This window comes from Schistocerca piceifrons, chromosome 2, assembly GCF_021461385.2.
Source record: "Schistocerca piceifrons isolate TAMUIC-IGC-003096 chromosome 2, iqSchPice1.1, whole genome shotgun sequence".
Lineage (NCBI taxonomy): Eukaryota > Metazoa > Arthropoda > Insecta > Orthoptera > Acrididae > Schistocerca > Schistocerca piceifrons.
In genome coordinates, this window is record NC_060139.1 from 798738599 (window position 1) to 798754496 (window position 15898).

At 42.8% G+C, this 15898-nt stretch overlaps 1 non-coding gene across 1 annotated transcript; it reads right to left on the reverse strand.

Annotated features, from left to right (window-relative positions):
• Positions 1-13580: 13580 nt before the first annotated feature.
• Positions 13581-13654, reverse strand: Trnas-cga. The gene has a single exon. It is a non-coding gene; the product is annotated as a tRNA-Ser (tRNA).
• Between the last annotated feature and the right edge of the window lie 2244 nt (positions 13655-15898).

Here is a 15898-nt window from a genome sequence, read left to right on the forward strand (position 1 = left end):
TCCAGCGAGTGTAGCAAGGTGGAGGTTCCCGGCTGTTTTGCGGTGGCCTTATGTGGGACCCACGTACGCCTCTGGTTGTCATGGAAGGTGCGGTAACGGCTGTACGATACGTGAATGCCATCCTCCAACCGATAGTGCAACCATATCGGCAGCATATTGGCGAGGCATTCGTCTTCATGGACGACAATTCGCGCCCCCATCGTGCATATCTTGTGAATGACTTCCTTCAGGATAACGACATCGCTCGAGTAAAGTGGCGAGTATGTTCTTCAAACATGAACCCTGTCGCACATGCCTGGAATGGATTGAAAAGGGCTGTTTATGGAAGACGTGACCCACCAACCATACTGAGGGATCTATGCCGAATCGTCGTTGAGGAGTGGGACAATCTGTACCAATAGTGCCTTGATGAACTTGTGGATAGCACGCCACGACGAATACAGGCATGCATCAATGCAAGAGGACGTGCTACTGGGTATTAGAAGTACCGGTGTATGCAGCAATCCAGACCACTACCCCTGAACGTCTCATTGCATGGTGGTACAACATGCAATGTATGGTTTTCATGAGCAATAAAAAGGGAGGAAATGATGTGTATGTTGATCTCTGTTCCAATTTTCTTTACAGACCCGGAACTCTCGGAACCGAGGTGATGTAAAACTTTTTTTATGTGTGTACTATTGCATACTGTTGACTGGCTAGCAATCTGAGTCCCTGATTACCAAACCATTCTGTGAAAACCGCAGATCAATAAAACTTTCATTTCCGGAATATGTGCGGTGCAAGTTTTATGTATGTAAATTCACTTTTGTGTATGTTTTTATCTTACCTATGTCTGTATGTAAAATTGTCTATGTCCATACGTGTATAACAGTAGTAGCTATCACTTCCTCCCATCAGCTACACAAATAATAAAAATGTTAATTTATATATGTACAATACACCATAACCAACATTACCAATAACTACAGAAATAACTAAAACCTAAATTTATTTTTGTTGTTGTGTTCTTAAGTCCGAAGATTGATTTGATGCAACTCTCAAGCTACTCTATACTCTATCCAGTGCAAGCCTCTAACTACTGGAGCATACATCCGTTTGAATCCTCTTGGGTATTCATCTCTTGGTGTCCCCCTACTATTTTCATCTCCAGCACTTCCCTCCAACATCAAATTGACAATACCTTAATGTCTCAGAATGTGATTTATTAACCGATCCCTTCTTTTAGAGAATTTGTGTCACAAATTTTTTGTCTCTGCAATTCTGTTCAGCACCTTCTCGTTAGTTATGCGATTCACCCATCTAATCTTCAGCGTTCTTCTATAACACTGCATTACAAAGGCTTCAATTTTCCCCTTTCTCTGAAATATTTATTGTTCACGTTTCACTTCCAAACAAGGCTACACTCTGGATAGATGCCTACAGAAATGACTTCTTTCCAATGAAATTTAATATCTGATGTTAACTAATATTTCTTCTTCAGGAACTCTTTTCTTGTCACTGCCAGTCTACATTTTACTTTCTTTCTCCTTTGGCCATCATCAGTCAGTTTACTGCCCAAATAACAAAACTCGTCTACTGCTTTAAATGTCTCGTTTCCTAATCTAATCCATGAACATCACCTGATTTAATTCGTCTATATACATACTACCCTTGTTTTGCTTTTTTTAGTGTTCTTATATTCTCCTTTCAAGACACTGTCTAGTCCATTCAAATGCTCTTGCAAGTCCTTTCCTGTCCCTGCACCAGAGACATCCTTTCTGGATAAGAAGTGGGGGGCGGATAAAAAGGAAGACAAATCAGTCTCTTCAGGACCACCTGAAGATGGCAGGAAGTCGGTTTGCCGAAATATCACACCATTTGGACGACGCCACCCGACTGCGTACCCAAGAATATTTCAAAATAATTCCATCAACTTACACGGGAACCCGACGAACTTCGTTTTACACGCGCTTCTTCTTCGTACATATCACGTAATGGCTGCGAGTATAAAATTAGTGAAGCGCAATATGAAAACAAAAACTTAGTTTCTTCTTTGGACCTTTCTTTCGCGGCTAAAATGAAAGAAGAGTGCAGATAGTATGACCAAACTTCCGCCACGAACCTTGCGGTGACCATTGGAATGAACACGGTGTTGCAATCCTTTAGAAGCTAAATTATATACAGGGTGTCAGGTTCGAGATACGGTACCAATGTTAGTGAATAAATATCCTAGGTTTGGGATGCTATTTTGTAAACTACACGTTTCATAACAAATAAACGCTAGCCACATCACTTGGTGGCACCACATATAATAAAAAGAACACTTACTAGTCTGTCGTACGTCCACGGCAGAGTTACCACAGTTCGCAGTTTGTGATCGGTTATCGAAGTTTTTCCTCTGCACATTAACAAATCATTACTAGAGGTGAAATAAGTGGTAACAGAAAGACAAAATTGTGGAACAATCTGGGGATTAAATTCCAAGCTTGCGGAGTTTTGGTCCAGCACTTACACACTTCGCCAACAATCACGTATCTCTTAATGTCAACAAAACATAGATTTACAGCTACTGGTGCCTTATTTCAAAGCACTCGATTTAATATACTCTACCGTCGATATCTCTTTGTACCTAAATTTTTGGGAAACGTTTTATGACAAGCAACCAGAACATGAAATCTACTTAAGAATTATTTCCGTTTTATTGCCGCCAGTTTCATTTATATCTGTTTGCTGCTAAACTCAATATAAAGCTACGCGGTTCGAGTACTTTCTGCTCATTTTCAGCTGTATATACATAGAGATGTATTTAACATTTACAAAATTATCTGCTCCCAATGCCACAAATATTATGTCTGTCACACTGGCAGAAATTTCAGATCTGGATTTAAAGAATGTGTGATCTGTTACAGACTGGAGAAATGTAACAAATCAGTACTAGAACACAAAGGTCATCATTTGAAAATTGAAGATAATCTGGAAACTTTGGACAAAACTGGAATAAATAAAAGAATGTATATAGCGGAGGAAATGGAAATATTCGCCATTAATACAAAAATGAAGATAATATTCTTGATTAAATAGCTGAGTTTAAAAACTCAGAACTATTTAGTAGCATTAAACCAGTCCTAATTCAACAGATTTAAAAAGCTCCAGCAGGAAACATATGATTACTTAACTGTTTAGTACGGCGAATGTCGTTGCGAAAGGAGCGATAGTCAATACCCAGTCACACACTGCAAGATCACCGTATTGTTATAAGTAAGCAATGTTTAATTCCACCTAAAAACGTCTTATGAAGTGAAACGCATCAAAGTCAGTAACAGTGCTATAGTGTAACCTTACACAACAGACCCGCTAGTGTGGTAGAAGGAAATACAATGCGAATGAACCCATCGAACACCGAAATCTTAAGTCGTCAATTGATATGTTAAAACTGTATCACACAATTAGTGCTGCATATCAACTAATGCAGAACTACGTTCATGTGTGCCACACAAGCTGTGTCTACCAATCCAGCAGACAACGAGATACATCTTGCCGAACCTCGCGCCGGAATAACAACAGATACCACCAGACGTCGATTTCTAGTAGACTCCCTCCCCCACTTGCCCCCAAAATCACCTGACAGGCACTCCATCACCTGAACAATACATAAAATTAGAGTTACAGTATTTCTGTGTTAATTTACAGGGCGATTATAATTAAAGCGCAGTTACTTGTGGAGATCTAGTGTGGGCTGTAATCATCGTACGTCAGCGAAACTAGGTAGATATGCTAATACGTTAATGCAGAACCGATTTACGCTGGAAGACAAGTTAGTTCCAGTTGTGGCCACTAGGTGCAAATTTGGTGGTGTGCACTTTCTGCATGACGATATTCCTTACATGGTGTCATTTGACAAGTCATAACGTGAGTGAGGAGTATGGCTTTCGAGAAGAGAGATCGTGGTCTGTTAATGAAAAAGTTTTATGTGAACGCAGCAATTACAGCGCTACATGAGGGAGTATCGCTGACGGAAATGTGTGAGGAGAGGCCCAATGTCATTAAATGGCTTGAAGAAGAGGATAATGAAATTCGAAAACACAGGTGAGCTAGGTTGTGGCACCTGAACAAGATGGCGTCCTGTCCCGGTAAAAGTTGTTGACGACGTTGCTGTTGCTGTAACTGCCCCCTGTACTGCTAGGCTCATGCAGTGCCTCGAGAGTTGTCTATCCCATTGTTAGCAGTACGGAAAGTTTTGCGGCCTATTTTTCATTGGTACCCGTACAGGATCCAGATGGTGCAGCGACTGAAACCTCATGATCGCAGCAACGTTTTGAATTTTCTCCTCAGTTTCTGGCACGGATCGAAGTTGATGATATGTAGCCGGGCAATATTCTACGGAGTGACGAGGTACATTTTACGCTACGTGGTGCATTTAATACACATAATTGCCAAATTCAGGGTACTGTTAAACTACGTGTGCACGAAGAGCCGTTGCTTTCGCCATATATGAGTGTGCGGTGTGGATTCACAAGCACCCTTATTCTCCATCAGTTTTTCTTTGAAGAGAATACACCCAGAGGGCCTGCTAGGTGCACCCTGTCGTCTGCTTATTACCGAGACCTTCTTGTACAGCATGTGATTCCTGGTTTTTAAGAGTGCAACTGCGTGGTAACCACTGTTTTGATGCAACATGCGCCAACACTTCATGTTCCTCGTCCAGTGAAATATCTCCAGAGGTTTCCAGATGCAAGGCCTACAATATGAGCTGACCTGAGTCCATGCGACTTTTGGATTTGTAGGTATCTAAAAGAACACGTTGGCTAAGGACACGTTTGGTCTCTGCCCGATTTGAAGGAACACGTTGCCCAGATTTCTCGGGAAGTGCTACGAGCAGCTGTTGCTCACGTCTATTTTTAAGTAAGTAGCATCTCGTCAACGTCTCCGTTCCTCATACTGAACAAATTGTATAGGTGGTGGTTAATACTAAAATAAACCTCATGCCTTACTCACTCGTTTGGCCTTTTCTGCACACGTTCTATTCCTTTGCGTCTTTCTTGCCTTCACAGCACCAGTTTTGGACTTAGACGAAATTAGAATTATATATTAATACTTTCAGCTGCTGATGGGCGTTGATATATATCAACGGAGATAGGTGAAAATGTGTGCCCCGACCGGGACTCGAACCCGGGATCTCCTGCGTACGTGACATATGCTCTATCCATCTTCTTCTTCTTCTTCTTTTTTTTTAAATTAATTTTGTTCGTTTTCTTTCGTTGTATCTGATGGGGGCGGGCGTCGTAAGACACCCTTTTAAGTTCATTGTTGACCTATTAACTCAGTTTTTTTTTATTACAGAGGGCTGCTAAACCTCCGGCCAAACACGCTGAGCTACCGTGCCGGCCCCATCTGAGCCCCGAGGGCACAGAGGATAGTGCGTTGCAAGGACTGTCTCGCGCACGCCTCCCGCGAGACGCACATTCTCGCCTTATACGTCCACACACTATATTCGTAATGTCCCTACCCAACACAGTCATTACTCGTGGAAGACATTCTTACCAAGTCCCGAAAGAGTTCGGGTAATATGTGTGCATCTGCACAGAAGAGGCAGGTCATGGCCGGTATTGCCAGAACTATATACTTATATGGGTATGGTGTCTGTTCTTTCGGACATGTCCGAAAGAACAGACACCATATCCATGTAGGTATATGAAGTTGGTGGGCAAAACTGGAACTAATTTTTTCCATCGTAAATCGGTTCTGCATTAACGCATTAGAATATCTACCAAGCTTCGCTGCCTTACGATAGTTACAGCGCACAATGGACCCTGTGGGCAGCTGCACTACAGTTATAACGAAGACATGTTATTGTTAAATAACATGTGTAGTCTGTATGCATACACGCCTGAAGATGAGCGGAACATAAAAGCGTAGGATTATATGAAGCAAACGCACAGTCAACGTTCCTACTCTTGGCTACTATGGCCAAAATTTTTTAGCTAACCAATATTTGTTCGGAAATCTGTGTACTCTGTAGTATTTGCGTTTGAACATCCCTGTACCATTTTGACTAGCGGATGCGTACGCCAGCGTAATGGTATAGCACATCAAAAGTGTAACCCGACACCTGCAGAGGTGCAACGATACGGCGGACAGCAAGAGAAGAAGGCTTTCAGCGCGGGGAGTACAGTGGCTCAGAATGGCGAAGCAAGGCTGCGATTCTTGGGCGGCGATATACATATGCAGGAGCCGCCGGCGCGCTCACAGAAGGCTGGCATTAATATTCACGCTCGAACGGCCCACCAGAGTGTACTGTACACACACCTGGCGCCGCGCCGTCGCCATGGAAACGAACTTCTCTGAGCGGAATAATGCACAAACTTGACGCCGCCTCGGCGACAATCCGCCTAGAACCGCCGCGCGCGCGTCGCGTCGCGTCCGCCGAACAAGAGCGACATCTGTCCCGGGAAGGCACTGCCAGACCTTTCGCAAAGATTATTTATCAAGATGCACTTCCATTTCTTTTTCATTTTGAACTCATTAGCCTTCCGTCTTTCATTGTCCCCTGCCTTGACCTTATTTCCTTCTACTATGCTTCCCTGTCACGCAATGCGTCTTCGATAATCTGTTTTACATATTGCGTTAAATGACTGATTCGTGCTTCACGGTAGAATATTTTATACTTCATGGAGGGAAAACGGGCAAAATTTTTGCAGTATTCTACAATGTTTGTTATTTAACTATACTGTTTGTGACTGTTAGGCAATCATCGGATATAAGCCGCTATCTACAGGGGATCTCAAGTTGATTCCGTATTTCTAGATTTCCGGAAGGCTTTTGACACCGTTCCTCACAAACGACTTCCAATCAAGCTGCGGCCGCGCGGGATTAGCCGAGCGGTCTAGGCGCTCCAGTCGTGGACTGTGCGGCTGGTCCCGGCGGAGGTTCGAGTCCTCCCTCGGGCATGGGTGTGTGTGTTTGTCCTTAGGATAATTTAGGTTAAGTGGTGTGTAAGCTTAGGGACTGATGACCTTAGCAGTTAAGTACCATAAGATTTCACACACATTTGAACATCAAGCTGCGGGCCTATGGGATATCGTCTCTGTTGTGCGACTGGATTCGTGATTTACTGTCAGGAAGGTCGCAGTTCGTAGTAATAGACGGCAAATCATCGAGTAAAACTGAAGTGATATAAGGTGTTCCCCAGGGTAGCGTCCTGGGACCTCTGCTGTTCCTGATCTATATAAATGACCTGGGTGACAAAATGAGCAGTTCTCTTAGGTTTTTCGCAGATGATGCTGTAATTTACCGTCTAGTAAGGTCATCCAAAGACCAGTACCAGTTGCAAACCGATTTAGAAAAGATTGCTGTATGGTGTGGTAGGTGGCAGTTGACGCTAAATAACGAAAAATGTGAGGTGATCTACATGAGTTCCAAAAGAAATCCGTTGGAATTCGATTACTCGATAAATAGTACAATTGTCAAGGCTGTCAATTCAACTAAGTACCTGGGTGTAAAAATTACGAACAACTTCAGTTGGAAAGACCACGTAGATAATATTGTGGGGAAGGCGAGCCAAAGGTTGTGTTTCATTGGCAGGACACTTAGAAGATGCAACAAGTCCACTAAAGAGACAGCTTACACTACACTCGTTCGTCCCCTGTTAGAATATTGCTGCGCGGTGTGGGATCCTTACCAGGTGGGGTTGACGGAGGACATCGAAAGGGTGCAAAAAAGGGCAGCTCGTTTTGTATTATCACGTAATAGGGGAGAGAGTGTGGCAGATATGATACGCGAGTTGGGATGGAAGTCATTAAAGCAAAGACGTGTTTCGTCGCGGCGAGATGTATTTACGAAATTTCAGTCACCAACTTTCTCTTCCGAATGCGAAAATATTTTGTTGAGCCCAACCTACATATGTAGAAATGATCATCAAAATAAAATAAGAGAAATCAGAGCTCGAACAGAAAGGTTTAGGTGTTCGTTTTTCCCGCGGGCTGTTCGGGAGTGGAATGGTAGGGAGATAGTATGATTGTGGTTCGATGAACCCTCTGCCAAGCACTTAAATGTGAATTTCAGAGTAATCATGTAGATGTAGATGAAGGAAAAAATATGCCACTGTGAATTTTGTGAGATCAAAGGTTTTTAACTGCGTGTACCTAGTAAGTGTCTCAACTGGCTGTAGTCCTATTCAAACCTCAAATCAGGAATTTGATGAAATCGACAGGATCGTCCCTATCATTAATGTTGATAGGAAGAGAAGTTTTGTACAGTTGTTGGTCATTAAAAAGGAGAGGATTGATACCTCTATAAACGGGGTATGAATCCATTAGCTTGATTAGCTTACCTTTTGCATTAAGGTGTATGACGCACATTAGTTTTTGGTACTAAAGGAGGTAGTTTAATTCTGTCTTATGTAACTTGTTTAATGAAGGTAATTTTATTTTCTTCATTTACAAGTGACAACTGTTAACGCTCTCTAAAAGACTAAAAGGAGCATAATTATTTCGATAAAAATGTAAAGTAAACACTATTTATGATGGATATATGCAGACTAACGTGACGAGTGAAAATTTGTGGGAGGGCCTGGATTCGAACGCGGATCTCCTGCTCAGTAGGCAGGTGCACTAACCACTACGCCACCCTGGCGCAGTGACTTTGCACAACTGCAAGGACTACCCTACCATGCCTCCCTCCTCAATTCAAATTCCCACTCACACCTCAAATCGATGAGGATTGCAGAGGCCCTGCAACCGTATTGGAATAGCGCCTCAGCATCGAACGAAGCAGGGGTTCTTGCTTGAAATCCAAGCGTAGGTGCTTTAATGAAATTCATCTCTATGGTTCCGGAGACATATACATCAAAGATCTCTGAGACTTGAGAAGGTCTTTTGAACTATATACTTTAATTTGATTAAAAACTATTTAGCGTGTATGAAATATATGACACATTAGTTAATGAACTACATGAACATTCTCAAAGATTGTTCAAAGAAGAAAAAATAAGTTAAACAAAGTACAGAACGTTTTGGTGATATGTTTCAGGGACTTGACTGAAAAAGATAATAATGGCTTGAAGAAGAGTGCTGTAACAAATGAGATACATGATGAGACTAAACTGGTAACGAAACGATTCTAGCAATATATAGTAAAATTATAGGACGAGTGAAACCACAGGAACTGAAATAAAGTAAAAAAGTCCGTACGAGTAGGACGGACAATTTACAAACCAGTCTAGAAGTGCGGTTAGAACTAGTGTGTAAGGGAACTGAATCCGATCATTCAGTACCAAGTTAGCACAAATAACCACATGTTTTGCAGACAACCCGCTCAGTAACGGCTGCAGTTACAAAGTGAAACATGAAGTACTACACAACATCCAAAAAAGGGAAGATGTCGAAGCATTTTGAAATATATTAACGGACCTCAAATGTGCACTTTTGGGTTCACTATTTCAAGAATGGAGCGTACACTTGAGAAGTGGAAATGGAAAAGATTCTAAGTGCAATTTTATCACAAAACGCTTTTTCAGTGCTATTGTGTTCACGGTACTCCGTTACGTGTCCTTAGACTTGATCCAGGAGCCAAACTGCGGATAAAGTATTCAGGCATGTGTTAGTAGATAGCGCATGCTCTTTGTCCTAAGCTGTTATTCCCCCTGGATGTCAACAATTTTAAGAAAAACATGAAAAGTAGTTTTTTTTAATAAAGTTCTAATAGACAAAAACCTAATTCTGTATTTCTGTACTTTTATCATTACAAACAGGCCTAGAACATAGTGTCTCACTACTAGTGGCGCTCGGAGCAAAAATATTCTTCCTCTTAGTTTGTCAAAAACTGACAATTTTGTGTACAAAATACAAGCCGATTCTCGCAGAGAAGAAAACAGCAACCATTCTCTGTTCATGAGGTTATTTATTTACACAAATAGCGCCGTTACTGATTTGGGAACGACATGTGCATCTTCAGAGGACTGTTCACGTTTACATGACGTCAGCTGTTGGACAAAAACAGCCAAAAACCAATCTAAAAGTAACAGACATAATACAAACGTGAACAGCCGTCTGAAGATGGACATGCCGTTTAGAAACTGTAACGTCGCTATTTGCGTAAATACGAGTAAATAGTGTTATTAACAGTGGCTGGTTGCTGTTTTCTTTTTTGCAAGAGTACACGAGAAAAACTTTCTTCATTGTACGAAGAGAGAGTCAGTTACGGGTCAGTATGTATAGTGGATTGCAAAGTTTTTCTATGCTTCCTATTGAAGTTACAAAGACATATAAAGAAAAAAAAAAGAAATCGGTGAATACCAATGTAATTGTATAATTACTGAAATGTTACGTGAATTTATTTTCCGATTTATATGTGAAATGCTTCATGTTGTTAAGTGGAAGTAAAGTTCTGTGGGCAAAGACTCTTGCAACTAGGCCAAGCTTCTGGAAGCGAAAAGCATTTCCAGTAGCTCTTTTTTAACAGAAGATCTGTATTTCACTTTTACTCGCCATAGGAAAGCGCCTTTTTTCGACCTGCTCTTGTACCGTAAGCATCCACGTTTCCTTGTGTTGACACTGAGCACTTCGTAATACATGACCTGTTTGATCCCTTGTTGATAAAGGTAATTTTTTATGTACTTCTTCCTTTTTCCAGAGGTCGTAAAGGAAAGATTGAGCGCGAATTGTTCGGTGGTATAACGACCGGACACGTTACGTGTTCTTACGTTATTTGTTCATCATCGCTAAGAAGAACCGCCCTAAGATTGATTTATCGATCATTTCCGTCAGTTTCTGCCTCCATCTTTTACGTAAGAATTTTGTTAAGGTGACCAGTCAGCTGCCAGTCGTTTCATTGGCCTTATGTCTCCGGCCCCACGAGATAATGCAGGCGGTGAACAGAAATAATACGGTGTTGTATATTATAAGGAATTTCATTAGCATTTACTATTTTCTTTATCCAAATATCTGGATCGGGTTCATCGTCATTGGTTTTTTTTGTATCTCGTTGCAATGTTATAGTTATAATGAAGTTCTAGTATTCATATCTTCTCTCCGTAATTCACCGTAAGCTGGGGCTACTTTGGTCCTTTGCAAGTAACTTTGGCCCATTCGACAGAAAAGTTTTAAATTTTTTCCCGCTAAAATTACGTCATTAGCAAGGGCTAAACAAGGTAATATACGTTTACCGTGTGTGGAGAATGATATAGAAGATGGTGAGTTCCATGATTTAGTACTGTGTTGGCTGCATTGGACTCAAAGTTGATCACAAATTTTTAGAAGATATTACACCCCAATAACTTCTACCTGGACAGTTCACACCAATTAAGCTGAAAATATGGTAAGAATACGGCACAGTACGTAAATGAGCTTGATAACACAAATTAATTTATCTCTGGTTCTTGTAACTAGCCATGTTGTACCGATAATTCTTATCAAATTCTCCCAAGGATATCATACTGTATCTTTTTGTTCGTATCATTTGCATTAGGACTTAATCTTTTCCTCACAGTTCACTTTAGCACACTCATGACTCACTTCAGTCCCAATTCCCAGTTACTCTCCTTTGTCGTATAAAATTGTAGCATATTGCCCAATTGCTAATTTATACTTCAACATTTTGTGGTGCTGGGCATAATTTTGCACATCACAGAAACTTTCAGAACTACTACCAGATTCTAGCACCATTTCATCTTCAGTTTGGGGTTTAAGGTAACACCATATTTTGCCGCCTGCCCTTGCGGCCGAGTGGTTCTAGGCGCTTCAGTCTGGAACCGCGCGACCTCTACGGTCGCAGGTTCGAATCCTGCCTCGGGCATGGCTGTGTGTGATGTTCTTAGGTTAGTTAGGTTTAAGTAGTTCTAAGTTCTATGGGACTGATGACCTCAGATGTTAAGTACCATAGTGCTCAGAGCCATTTGAACCATTTGAACCATATTTTGCCAAAGTGTGCACCATTTTAAAGCAGTGTGTATCGCGTACACGAAGTACAGCAGGCTAATATATTCGCGAAGCTGTCAGTTATACTATGGCTATTCATGCCAAATGGCTGCCGACGTGAATACGCCGCGCAATGGGAATTAACAAGACTCTGAACGCGAAATGGTAGTTGGAGCTAGAGGCATTGGGAATTCCATTTCGGAAATAATTAGGGAATTCCATATTCCGAGATGCACAGTGTCAAAAGTGTACCGAGAGAACCAAATTCCAGGCATTACCTCTCACCACGGACAACGTAGTGGCCGAAGCCCTTCACTCAACGACCGGATGTAGCAGCTTTTGTATACAGTTCTCAGTGTTTACAGACAAGCAGCGCTGCGTGAAATAACCGCAGATATTGATGTGGGACGTACGAGGAATGTATCCGTTAGGACAGTGCGGAGAAATTTGGCGTTAATGGGCTACGTCAGCAGACGACCGACTCGAATGTCTTTGCTAACAGCATGACACTGCCTGCAGCGCCTATCCTGGGCTTGTGGTTCAAATGGCTCTGAGCACTATGGGACTCAACATCTTAGGTCATCAGTCCCCTAGAACTTAGAACTACTTAAACCTAACTAACATAAGGACATCACACACATCCACGCCCGAGGCAGGATTCGAACCTGCGACCGTAGCGGCCTCGCGGTTCCAGACTGTAGCGCCTAGAGCCGCATGACCACACCGGCCGGCTGGGCTTGTGACCATATCGGGTAACAGTGTGTGAAAAACTAGAAATAGAAAATTACGTTTAACCAATTAACTAGATAAATATGACAGTCAAACTCTTTTGATTAGATTAGAAATAAAAAAAAATTCACGACAGTTGACGAGGTTCGAACCTACACCCTTCAGTATGACAGGTTAACATGCTAACCTACGACACCGAGTAATGTTGTTGTATGTTTGACTAAGATGACCCAGTTGCAGTGATGAATTGCAGCCTTCAAACTCTGTTCCACGCAATGTCGTGTGAAGCTTATCTAATGTAAACCCACGTCTGTGATTATGATAACCGCACATGTAACGCTGAATCCCGTCTTATGTGGAAATATCCAGTAGTGTTTAGTAGTGCTGTGTACGAAACCCCTATGTATTGCATTAACAACGTTGTGTGTGTGTGTGTGTGTGTGTGTGTGTGTGTGTGTGTGTGTGTGTGGTATGGTTATCATGTATGATGAAATACGAAATAAAAGTGCGAGACCCATGATTAGGATCCAAACACATCAAGAAAGAATGCCGGACAAGGAGTTGGAAGTGAACTGAACATTTAGTTGCTGTGGTAGTTTGGGAAAGGGGAACGGCTGTGGCATGACGTTGAGCGCTGTGACTGAAGAAAACCAGCTCCAATGCGTGAAGTTTCAAGTATCAAGTAATTTCAATCCGACCATAGTACAGGCGTGGTCAACATTTGTACTCTCGGAGCCCCTCGTACTCCGCGATCGCAGTTGCGTTTGCGTTTGGTGAGCGCTATGCCCCCCCCCCCCCCCCACCCCCAACCAGCGCTTTTTGGAACAGGTGTGTGAAAGAGACGGCTACATGCTGAAGGGTACACACGCGGAAAACTTAGTGTTTCCAGAATGAGATTTTCACTCTGCAGCGGAGTGTGCGCTGATGATATGAAACTTCCTGGCAGATTAAAACTGTGTGCCGGGCCGAGACTCGAACTCGGGACCTTTGCCTTTCGCGGGCAAGTGCTCTACTAACTGAGCTACCCAGCACAACTCACGACCTCTCCTCACAGCTTTACTTCTGCCATTACCTCGCCTCCTACCTTCCAAACTTAGCAGAAGCTCTCCTGCGAACCTTGCAGTACTAGCACTCATGGAAGAAAGGATATTGCGGAGACATGGCTTAGCCACAGCCTGTGGGATGTTTCCAGAATGAGATTTTCACTCTGCAGCGGAGTGTGCGCTGATATGAAACTTCCTGGCAGATTAAAACTGTGTGCTGGACCGAGACTCGAACTCGGGACCTTTGCCTTTCGCGGGTAAGTGCTCTACCAACTGAGCTACCGAAGCAAGACTCACAACCCGTCCTCACAGCTTCAATTCTGCCAGTACCTCGTCTCCTACCTTGTAAACGTCACAGAGCACTTGCCCGCGAAAGGCAAAGTTCCCGAGTTCGAGTCTCGGTCGGGCACACAGTTTTAATCTGCCAGGAAGTTTCTTAGTAAGACGTGTTTGCAACACAGTGCAGCTACTTTTAAGAGGCGAAACTGCAGCATACTTTTATAAGCAGGAGGTTATCACGTGTGACTGTTTTCAATTTTTTTCTGCCGAAACCACAGCTTTTATTACTTGATTAAATAAAAGCGTTAGATAGTACTAATATTCAAAACGCCTTACATACAGGCATTTGACATTACGTTCTGGACTTTATAAACTTATACGCATTTCGATTTTAGAATATGTATTATATCTGGAACTTTGGTTTGGGATACAGTCTAACACATGGAGTTAAGCAGATTATAATCTGTTATCACCGAAAGTTAGCTTGACTTCGTCAGTCTCATAAAACAAGAAAAATCATTCAACACACTGTTGTACCGAACAGTGAAATAACCTTAGCAGCTTGTCTGTGCAGTCGAGATATTGCTGTTGGGGTAACATTTCGTAGAAGTCTTGTAAAGTCCTGGATTGGACAATGATGCCATTGATTTATGTGTGCCACTGTACATTTATCATCTCAAGTCGGGAGTAATGAGGTACATCAGCGACGAAAAGCGAAAATGGTTTGACATACAAATAGAAATCCGTCTTCACTCAAGCAATGTCTTGCAGTTTCTTTGAGAACTTACGATGAAAGCCGGCCGAGGTGGCCTAGCGGTTCTAGGCGCTACAGTCTGGAACCGCGCGACCGCTACGGTCGCAGGTTCGAATCCTGCCTTGGGCATGGATGTGTGTGATGTCCTTAGGTTAGTTAGGTTTAAGTAGTTCTAAGTTCTAGGGGACTGATGACCTCAGCTGTTAAGTCCCATAGTGCTCAGAGCCATTTGAACCATTTTTTTTACGATGAAATGTTTCAATTACTGTAACGTATTCAGTCATGTCTCTTCCACAAACGACTCTCTTGAGTTTTGGGAAACGTTCCTGTCAATGATTCTCCCCTTGCATTAAGACACTTAAATAATTCAGATAATTTGTCATGGCAACAATAAAAGATTTTGTCACCATTCTACTTGCATTTAACTCAGTTTTATTTCCTAATAGCCGCCTTCAGTCCAGTCAGCACCCACCGTCGATTTTCAGAAAACAAGCGCATCATATAGGCTTTGTGACTGGTGGTGTAATGACGTTCCAATAAATAGTTTTCCAATTCATAATAGGGCGGTGGTATATTACGCCCTTTGCTTGGTCCTTAGCGATACGAAAAGTAAGGCAATTCACATTCGGTACTGAACAAACAATAGTACTCCTAATGCAGAACGTAAATTTAATTTTATGCAAGTAGTACCGTCGGCAAACTTTTGGCGTCTGACAAGGAGAATGCCTCGCTCTAGCGGCGTCCGGCTGCAGCCTTTGTTTTCCTTTCCTCCTCTCCCCTCTGCCCCCCTCGGGACTGCTCTCGGAGCGCTAGGCAGGAGCGCGGTCGCAGAGCTGTTTGGCCAGGCCTGATCTAGCAGGACATCAGGGTGCTAGGAAAAAGACGACAGGGGTCGAGGAAGTCATTCTTTCAGAGCAGCTGACCAGTGAGGCGCGAGTCTGTGACGTCCGTGCCTTCCTACACAGGTGCCGGCGCAAGAGAGCCACGGAAAATAAACGCAGCTGGGCTCCGCTTGGCTACGGCCCGGCTGCACTGCCGTGCAAATATAGCGCCAGCTCCCTGGTTGCAGCGATACGCGCGCACCGACGCAAAGTTGGTCACTGGGGACACAGGCGCTAGCTGCCGGTGTTTTCCTGGTCTCTGCCTTTTCTGTTACGGAAGTAAGGCTGCTCACCAACAAAACACTGTACGTAAGACGA